This window comes from Oculina patagonica, chromosome 12 (assembly GCF_052425735.1).
Source record: "Oculina patagonica isolate OP01 chromosome 12, crgOcupat, whole genome shotgun sequence".
NCBI classification, from domain to species: Eukaryota; Metazoa; Cnidaria; class Anthozoa; order Scleractinia; family Oculinidae; genus Oculina; species Oculina patagonica.
In genome coordinates, this window is record NC_135769.1 from 32,907,290 (window position 1) to 32,918,395 (window position 11,106).

Here is an 11,106-nt window from a genome sequence, read left to right on the forward strand (position 1 = left end):
GTGTTTTTAAATGATTTTTTATTGCCAGAAAGAACGTTAATTACGTGTGGCATAGAGCCAAGACCACTATTTGCATTGCCCAGGGGGGTACTCCGGCTTGTAAATGATGGGGATGATCGAATGGAGGCAAAATTCAGGACCCAAAAAAATCCCTAAGTCTTCCGACATTACCCAAAAAAATCCCTGAACCAAAAATAACCCCCCCAAAAAATCCCTTGTCAAATTACCCCTAAATTGCCAGGAGGTGCAATAAAATAACACAAAGAACGCTTGTTTTGTTTATTCATCATACCATAAATACGCCAAGGCCGCGCCAAGGCACATTTATTTAGTTCATTTTTAATACCCAAAAAATCCCCTATCTAAATCAAGATACCCCAAAAAATACTTGCCAAATTTTCCAACCCCAAAAAATCCCGGAATCGAAAATTTCAAACCCCAAAAAATCCTTTGATCATCCCCGTCATTAACAAGCCGGAGTACCCCCCCTGGGGAACATTGTATATCAAGTTGTGTAGTGTATTTTTAATTTTTACCAGTAGAAAGTATTCCATCACTTGTAATCATTTTTCTTTTTCTTGATTTTTCTGAAATCTTTAATTAAAAATAAAAACACATTTCAATAGCATTGTATTATCAGCTGATTGTGACTGCAATGGTATATGTATTTAGCTGCACATACATACTGCTTTGCTGGGAAGAATTTAAAAGGATAAAGCAAGTTGATAATTTCCCCAAGTAGGGGGTAATTGAGAACGGGTCCCCCAGGGATTTTCCCCAGGGGCAATGGGAGCTTCTTAGATCATAGTTAGGCCTTTATGCTTAGAGGTAATTGCAACCTGTATACAATATTTCAACCGGATGCTCTTATGAAGAAAACTTTATAGAGGCAAAGTAGTGAAAGTACTAGCCCTGTGATGTACATTTTCCTTTGAGCTTCACGGCAAGGATTCCAGGTATCCCCCGGTTTAAGAATTCACCAAGATATACCCGTGGTCGGTTTGGGTGCCGGCGATATGTGCAACAAAAACAAGAAACTCAGCTGTCTTCACCGTGCAGTCGTGCACGTGTACACTATAAACATCTTCAAAAATATAACAATAACTTATTATCAATTTTTTCAAGTTATCTGTTTACATTAACTGTAGGTTTTCCGGATCATGTGTACTTACGGCACCCCCGATCGAGTGTCGATCGACACTAGCGATCGACACCTCGATCGACTCGCGATCGACCCGCGATCGACATGGCGATCGACACTCGATCTACATGTCGACCGATACTAGATCGACACTCGACCAACAACGGGCGATAGTCGGTCGAGTGTCGACCGACTCATGTGTCGGGCGATAGTATCCTCCTTGTCGGTCGACACTCGGCCGATACTCGGTCGATACTCTATCGACGCTCTGCTGACACACGGTCGAGTGTCGATCGATATCCATACATCGTCATAACGGTCGCCACGCAGTCGAAAAGCTCATACCGTAAAATTCCGGTTATAAGCCCTGCGCTTATACAAGGAGTTTTGGGTGGGCTTATAAGCGGAGGGGCTTATATCCGGGAGGGCTTGCAAACATGACCAGACAAGAAACCCACTAAATGCATTAAATTGTTTTTTTTTTTTGTCTGTAGACTAACCTGACCTAACCTGCGATCAGGCGTTCTTATTTCTTTTTCGAATCAGTAGTAGGGAGGGAGGGCACGATTTCAGGTTATCTGCAGACACTCTAACCCGAGAAGCGAAGCTTCGAGCGATAATATTATAGTTTTAAGAACATCAAATTTCCAAGGGGCAACTATCAGACCGATAGTTCCGAGACAGAAACACTCTATTGTCTTTACTGTTCTCCACTAAATTTTCTTCCGCGCGCACATAAAAAAACCTAGAAAACAATCGCAAAAACATAGAAACTGGGCGGGAGAAGGCTGGGCGATGAAACGAGCGGTCCGCGCTTTGTGCAATGTGTGATGCGGAGTAGGACTGGCACGAGCGCTCTTTCCGCTCTTCCGGTGCGAATTCTTGAAGGGAGAAGTTGTTTTTGGACAAACCGGAAATCGGTTTTTCTCTTCGAGCTTGCGAGTCGCGAGTTTTACCTGACATGTTCACAACACTTGATATTCAATTAAAAACAAATAAAGTTTACGGCCGTAAATGTTGCATAGTTTTATTTTTGTTTAAATTCAATTTAACAGGTGTTAAGTAAGACTGCACTTGATGCGTGTTGTGCAGTTTGAACACGACCAATTGGCTTTCGCGGTCTCGTGTAAAAAAGCACATCAAAACACATCTCTAGTTTTTAGATATATTTGAGACTAATACATATTTAAGAACATACTAAAACGTTAGCTGGAGATATTTGGAGATACCAGAGATATTCAGCAAAGTTGCAAAGCACTTTTTCTTAATCAATGTTAATGACGATTTCGTTTACGGCTTTTGATTTCTCGAAACTTCTTTCTTTTTCATTATGTCGTTCCGAAAATTCTCTTAGGTTAAATAAACATCATCGATGTCGGTAAACTTTAACTGTTGGTGAAAACTGTTGTTAAGTCTAAGCACAAAAGATCGCAGGATCTCAATTAAGATTTGTTGACAATCAAAATCGCACTCGGAAAAAAAATTCAAGAACCTTAGCGCGCGCTGGATTGCGTGTATGTACGCGTCATATGTGAAAAAAATTTTCCTTTCAAGCACGTCTTCAAACTCGCTTAATAAGACGAAACAATAAGAAACCATCGAAAAACCTACCGGACTTAATTTAAAAAAAGTTGACAACTCTTTTAAGAATTAGTCAGATTAACTCGAATCTAAGGAAACAGCTTTTTGCATAAGCAAGAAGCCCAAAAGCTTACGCGTACAATTAGCGCGTGCATGTCGAGTTTGAAATATTGCTTTTAGCCCTGAAAAATTCACCTTTTTCTTTCGGTTTGAGCAAAAACAATGTGCTAAAAAGGTGCTGACGAATATAGATAGAGACGGAGCCTAGATTTTGCTGGATTTTTGACTATGCTGCGATAGAGCGGAAATATGAGCGGAAACTGCGAGTTTCAATCGAACCCAGTCTACTGCATCACAGCCTTTCACTCGGTCCCGCTCGTTTCATCGCCCAGCCTTCTCCCGTCCTGATAAAAACAATCGCGCTAGCGTTGCTCTTTTAAGGGTGAATTTTTTGGGCTCGTAGTCTAATTGTTAAATAGAATAACTGATGAACAACGTTAAAATGAAAATTGCTGCTGTTAAAAAAAAATACTTTCAACGTATAAGACATAGGCGGTACCCCCCCCCCCCCCCCCCCGCGTAATCAATCGAACCAAACATAACGAAAAACTAATCAAACTCAATCGAAGTCTAGTCGATGTTATTCTGGCGATTACAATTAATCATTTTATTAAAACAATTTGAAACTCAGGCTGATTAAAAAAAAATCTGACGAAAGCAACAGAGACTTTTCGAAAATTTAACTTCTTATAAGTTTTTACAACATCATTTTAACTTTTAGATTTTTTTTTTATCAGTTTCAAATCGTTTTTAGTAACACGAATTATAGTCGCACATGTAATCGAACTCCAACATCGCCTGGGTACTCTCGTTTATAATGCCAAGACCACACATAACTTTAGAAACCTGTTGAAACCGGTTTCAATGTCCGGCTTAGTCAATCGAACGATAAATGTTTCGATCAAATGAGGTTTGATTAACGTGTGTTTGTAACTATTAAAGGCATTTTTAAATCTTATTTTCAGCGCTAGTAAATTTTCGTCCAGTAAAAGAAGTTGACTTTTCAGACACGTCCATGCATTCTAAAGTTTCTAATTGATCAATTAGTAATAGTCTAACGCCTATTTAGTATAGACCTATTCAATTTTCTGTGATTCTTGGTATATTTTAAATCGGAATGTAGTCAGCGTTATTTTCAAAGAGGATTCTGCTCAGCAATATCTTGCAAAAGACGTTGAAAACATCCATCTGGGTGAGGATCGCCATACCATCTCCTCCACATAAATTCATGCAGGTATTCTATCAGAAAGTTCGGGTTTGTATTTCCCTTCATTTTCTTGAACTTTTCCTTCGCTGTGGACCAATTGCTTTCAGCGTGTTGTGTATGTACCCCAGTGACCGGGTCAACAAAATGCAGAGAATGATTGACTGTTCGGTTCTTGAACGACAATTCTGTCGCTGGTGAGTTGAAAATCGTTTCGTGTCAAACCAAACAACTGATGTTTATCTTACCCATGCGACATTGTTTGACAATAACAATTACGGTATAGTCAAACGATATTATTGAAAAATCAAAGATCTCTTCGAGATATCGACTTTTTTTGCATGAAGTTAGTATGAGTAGAAGGTTTATCCTGGGCATTGTTGTTCGAACATATCATGGAAGAATTCAAACGTCTTTCAGTTCAAGCATTTTTTTATTTTCGCGGAGTAAATGCTGTACTTGTCAGTCGCGACGGCTGGGTGCTTTGCGACTCATATACTTTGGCTTGGTTAAAAAAGGTAAACTTTGACGTTTGCCTTTAACATGTTTAATCGAAATAGTTGTTTCCTTTCGAGTTAGAAAGATTTCTACTCGGCTTAATGCAGAAAAATAACGCCTGATCGCAGGTTAGGTTACGCACGACAGAGTTACCTTTTGTCTCGTCACGCAATCTTAACCCCACATTGAGAAGTTAATTTTCGTTTGGATATTACCAAAAGCCGCTTCTCCTCGTTATTCTTTACCTTACGGCTACACATCCCATTTCTAACGACTACATTTCCAGCAAAACAGTTGCTGTTTATTTTTCTAATGGCGATGCATAAACTTCTGAACGGAAGAAACGTTTAACGTTTACTGCTTCCACCGGAAGTAATTTCACAACAGGCTACAAAACCGACACTTAAAAGAAGACCACCAGCTGCAAGTCTACAATGTACAAGACCAGTTTTCTGTTTTAAAGAAATGCCGCACGAAGTTGGACTGTTTAATTTACGAAATGCTCTTTATTAGAAACATAAAGCCGAAACTTAACACGCAATCAGATTCTGTGCATGCTAAACTGTTTATTTAAAATCTTAATATGCTAATATATTATCACACCCTAGATCACTATATAAGCCTGAACTCCGTATTATAGTTTTAACTTGATAATGATGACATGGCGTCATCGAAACGTCGTTCTATTTTCCTATCGCTTATTTTTCTTCTCAAATGTTTCACAAAACATTTTGTTATTCGAAAGCTACAAAAACACTTATAAATATCACTTAACACATAATGACGTCACAGAATTTGACCCCCGGTGTGAGTCAAAATTCGGACAAACAAACCGCTCTGTAAGAGCAATGTATGGTTGGCGGGCACTTTGGAGGCATATTTAGCGATTGTTTCACAAAACCATGGCCAAATTGGCTCGGACTTCGGAAAGCCTTACCTGTGCAACGTAGAAAGCTCAAACCGTGGTTTGAAACAAAAGGTTTGTCAAACAGAGCGATTATTCAATAAATGTGTAAAATGTTTTACTCTCAGTTATTGAATGGATTATAAATGCCCGATTTGCTGCCGGGATTTGCTGAAAGAAAACATTTATTTTTATGAGAAATGCAAAACGTTTACGCTGTTCTTAGTGGCACATTTTGCAACACAACAGAGCTAACCTCAGATTTATGCCACCACAAAATTGCACAAAGAAACGCTCGTCCGATCGGTCCCCTTGCCTGACCCGAATATTTAAAGAGGTCAATTTCGTTACACAATTGTCGCGGCAAATACTATTTAATATACACTGTTCGAGCTCGGCAGCTGTAGCTGCAGTCTGTAATAGTAATGGGGATAAATAATAGCTTTATCTAAATCAAACCCGCCGTCAATTCCATTAGAAAGGCGATTGAATAGCATAATATTTTCGCCCTCTATCTATCATGTGTTCGTGTTGTAAAATAAAGGTTGAAAAGGTTTAAGTTCACTTTTACCGCGTAGATTCAAAGCCAAAGGAAAAATGAAGTAATGTTTAAAGCGCGAGCACAAGAGATACTGTATTCAAAGTGTATTGTAGGTTATCATGTTTAAAATAAAAGTTTAAAAGGTTCTAGTTCACTTTATACCGCGTAAATTTGTAAAATAATTAGAAAAATCATCAAATCGGAAAAATAGGTAGAATCGCGTAGAACTCGGAGAATCGGAAAAATCGGAGAATAGCAATCGGAAGAAATGTATAATCGGAAAAATCGGAGAATCGTGTAGAACTAGGAGAATCGGAAAAATCGGAGAATAGCAATCGGAAGAATCGTATAATCGGAAAAATCGGAGAATCGTGTAGAACTAGGAGAATCGGAAAAATCGGAGAATAGCAATCGAAAGAATCGTATAATCGGAAAAATCGGAGAATCGTGTAGAACCGCCCACCGGTTAGCTCAGTGGTAGAGCGCCGGACTGTTGTGCGGGAGGTCTCGGGTTCGACTCCCAGACCGGACCAACACTCAGGGTCTTAAAATAACTGAGGAGAATGTGCTGCCTTTGTAATTACATCTGCAAATGGTTAGACATTCTAGTCTTCTCGGATAAGGACGATAAACCGTAGGCCCCGTCTCCTGCATCTTCAGTGTTATAATCAGCAGGGGACGTTAAAGAACCCACACACTCATCGCAAAGAGTAGGGCATGAAGTTCCCGGTGTTGTGGTCTGTTCTATTCCATGGGTTGGTGGTGGGGTGAGATCATACACATGGACGGATAGCGGCAGCCATAGGCGCCTTATATATGCTGATGTCCGATCTCATCCCTTAATTCTGTAAATTGTAAATAGTTACTGAAAAGCCCTGTTGGGAGCTGACTATTAAAGTTTACATATTTACAACTAGGAGAATCGGAAAAATCGGAGAACAGCAATCGGAAGAATCGTATAATCGGAAAAATCGGAGAATCGGAAAAATAGGAGAAATCGGAAAATCGCAAAATAACAATCGGAAGAATCGTGTTGAACACGGAGAATAAGAATAATCGGAGAATCGGAAGAATTGTACGTCACAATTCATATTTTACTATTCTCCGATTTAGCCATAATCGCACTCTTCTGAAACAGATCGGATGGCCGGCGATCAGTGCCGTCAAATTCGGGAAGAATTCTGAACTTCTTGCAACCGACGATCTTTCCGGTGCCTAAATGAAGCAAACATACAAGTGCTATCCTTCGCAATTATATAATTCGATAGTAATTCGCTATCCGCCGCTTAAATTTCTCGGCAGCCTGAATAATTTTGCAGTGGAAATCAAGGTGTCATTACTGGATCTTCGACTAATAAATTCAATTTTGGGCCATTTTTTGGATACCTTCAATCTGTTTTTCACTTACTAAAGCAAAAATGTTTGAAATCTATCATTTTTCGAGCCTTTCGAGAATCTCGGCCTCAAATTGTGCCTTTCTCGCCCTTTTTTTTCTTGTCAAGAATGCGTCCCCTCCATACAAAGCCTTTGCTAGACTTTCTCAAAGTCCTTCTACGCGCTGCGCTTTGCTAGATGATGTTGCAATTCTAAATTGTGCAACTCAGCAGAAATAATCAATTGTCACGAAATGAGTTCCCTTTGGTTAACTATTAGCAACGTTTTAGTGTGTTCGTGCGGGTAATGTTTGACCTCCTGACCTCTTTCAGTGCTTTGGCTAAATTAAAGGCACGGCGCCGCACAGTAAAATCTTTAGAAAAGTAGTCACTTGAGAAACACACAAGTCGTGTTTGCGTTAGTCACGGAGTGAACGTGACATGAATTTTCTTTACCACGTCATCTTTTGCTTTTTAAAACCACATGCCTAGCCGGAAAAATGCCTGCTTACGCATGCAAATATTTATTTTGTTCCGAATGTTCAATAAAATAACCCAAACCAGTTCATTTAAAAGAAAGCCAAATCACGCCAAAATAAAGAGTAGACTATAAAGGCTATCCCATTGTGTTTCTCCGTTTAGCGTCTTCCGACAAGCTTTTGGTAATTCCCCTGGCGCGATGACGTGTATCCCGTGCTTTGACACATTCTTGCTGAGCTTGCAACTTACGTTTCGATAACGTTTCGATTCTCAAAATACCGTAAACTCAAAACAAAAATTGGGATATCCAGAAAATAAGTCGTTGTTTTGCAATATTTAACACGTTCCGGGTAAATTGTACGACTTGTACTCGCTCCGAGCCAAACGCTTGAGTAACACAACAATAGCAGAGTATTCAAACTGAAAATAGGTGAATGATTATTTATAGCTACAAGCGAGAGATCGCGTGACATGGGTCTGACGTAGTGGTAGTTTTAAATAGCTTGGACATGTCCAAGCGGTCTTTGTTTTCGCTATGTGATTTTAGGTTAAATTAATATTAGCGCCTAAGGACTTGTATTAGTAAAAATTGCGTTCTTATAATCGTTTTAAACTTCGCTGCCTTCGAGCGAGTTATGTGACGTAAGATTTGGGCTACTCACGTTTTTGATTCTTATATAAATTTGACAAGTCACGTTTTTTCTACAAGAACGGAAGTGCTGAAGCCAACTATAGAGTGACACTTTACAAGTCACGCGCTTTGATCACCCACAGCGGAAAGTATTCCCTTGAGAAATTAAAACAGTCCCTTGAGAGTTAACAAGAATGCAATCCCTTCCGGTTCAGATTTTAGCCCATGTAAACGCTATTCTACTTCTTTTTGCTTGTAAACAAGCAAAAAAAGTCGAAAAAAAAAGGGAAAAAAAAGTGACTCGAAGTTGACTCGTGACTCGAAGTTGACTCGGGCTCGAACTTGACTCGTGCTACGATCAAACTCTTTTTTCTCAGTCGGTAAACTCGCTATGTTGTGCTTGCCTTTTGTTAACGTGGCGCGATTAATGAAAAAGCACTGGACAAAATTACGCGTCACGCAAAATTGCCGCGAACCGGCCGCGAACAAGTCAGAGTTGTTTTTTGATTGACAGTTGATTGTGAAGTGTAGTCGAGCACGTGGTGTGAAAGACTTGTGAATTGAGATGTGATTTTCCTCGGTTGATAAACTCGCTATGTTGTCAGTGTCATTATAAAACGAATTCCTCGAGAATAACCGTTGCTGGAATCATTCGCTTTGCCGTTGTTTTATCTGTGATATAATTTCTCAAACAAGCAAAAAAAGTCGAAAAAAAAAGGGAAAAAAAAGTGACTCGAAGTTGACTCGTGACTCGAAGTTGACTCGGGCTCGAACTTGACTCGTGCTACGATCAAACTCTTTTTTCTCAGTCGGTAAACTCGCTATGTTGTGCTTGCCTTTTGTTAACGTGGCGCGATTAATGAAAAAGCACTGGACAAAATTACGCGTCACGCAAAATTGCCGCGAACCGGCCGCGAACAAGTCAGAGTTGTTTTTTGATTGACAGTTGATTGTGAAGTGTAGTCGAGCACGTGGTGTGAAAGACTTGTGAATTGAGATGTGATTTTCCTCGGTTGATAAACTCGCTATGTTGTCAGTGTCATTATAAAACGAATTCCTCGAGAATAACCGTTGCTGGAATCATTCGCTTTGCCGTTGTTTTATCTGTGATATAATTTCTCAAAAGCAACACCTATAAAACAACGTCTACAAATTGTAATATTTGCAAACTTCCATGTGACTGAAGCGTAGATCTTATGTGACAAACTGTTGAGAGATTGACTCATTTTTCGCATTCTTATCGTTCTTGGAGAAGAGATTTTTCTCTTCCGGTGTTACGACAAACTATCGTGATTGACACATTTTTTGCGTTTTGCGTTTTGTTCTTAGTGGAAGAACAAAATTTTCAACTTCCGGTTTGCAGATAGCCTTTATAAACGTGACGCGCACGCGTAATACGCAATCCGCTGGTCACTGTCAAGATTAGCGTTGCGGGCCTCTCTTGGGCCCGCAATTAGAATTCTAGTATCTATGGATGTAACCAGCTGGTATAATATACCACATGAAGAGGGATGGAAATAGTATACCAAGCATACGAAACGTTCCACAATAACAACCCTCCTATCCAAACTCACTTCATAACGGAAATGCTTGGTTTTGTCTTAAAGGAAAATTCTCTCCAATTTAATGGCAAGAACTATCTACAAACTCATGGAACTACCATGGGTACAAAAATGGCATTTGCCAGCATCTTTATAGCAGACATTATAACAAGACTTATTCGCCAAAGCAATATCAATACAAGAAAATGGAATCGATACATTGATGACGTGTTCTCCCTTTGGGGTCATGAACGACAAGACATTTGTCAATTTATTAACTGAAGCCAACAAACTTCATCCCACAATTAAATTTACTGCTGAAATATTATGGAACGAATTAACTTATTTTTAACTTTCCTGGACACAGTAGTTTAGAAGGAGATAGATTTAACACAGAATATATCCTTGACATCAAGACACACTATAAGCCGACAGAAAAATTCCAATACATTCACTTTACCACGTGTCATCCACTGGGTGTTAAAAGAGGATTTTTTTATTAAAGGCGAAGCAACAAACTGTTCATAAAAACTGTTCTTTAACGGCTACCCAAACAACATTATAAAGAGGTCTTTAACAGGAGTCAATTCCGCCAATAGACAGTCGATCGGCGCTCCAGCAAACAATTAAAAAAAAAAAAACAGAAAGAAAATACTGCCTTTTGTAAGTACCACATACAACCCAGAAGTACGCGACCTTAATTAAATATTAATTGATAACTAGTATTTAATACAAAATCAGCCGTTGTGAAAAATATATTCACAAGGCCTCTGATGATATTTTATAAGAGAGGCAAATCTGTCAAGGACATGCTGGTTAGAGCAAAAATTTAAATAGTTATACTGCGTCGCAAAAAAAACCCATGGGGGAGTCCGGGTCCATTTTCATGCAAATCAAACTCATTTTCATTTTAATGGTTTCGCACCTAGACTCTTTTCAGAAACAGTGGCAAAGGGTAACTCGGAAATGGCCTATTATCCTTACAACCAAAATTTTAAGGCTGTCAGGGATATGAAGTTCAAAAGGAAGGGAGAATAAAAGAGACGAGAAAAAAGAAAGGAAAAAGACAAGAAGAAAAAAATGAAAATCAAAAACAAAAAGTCCAAATTGTGGCTTATACCCATGCGTCAAAGTAATGGTGTACATTTTGTA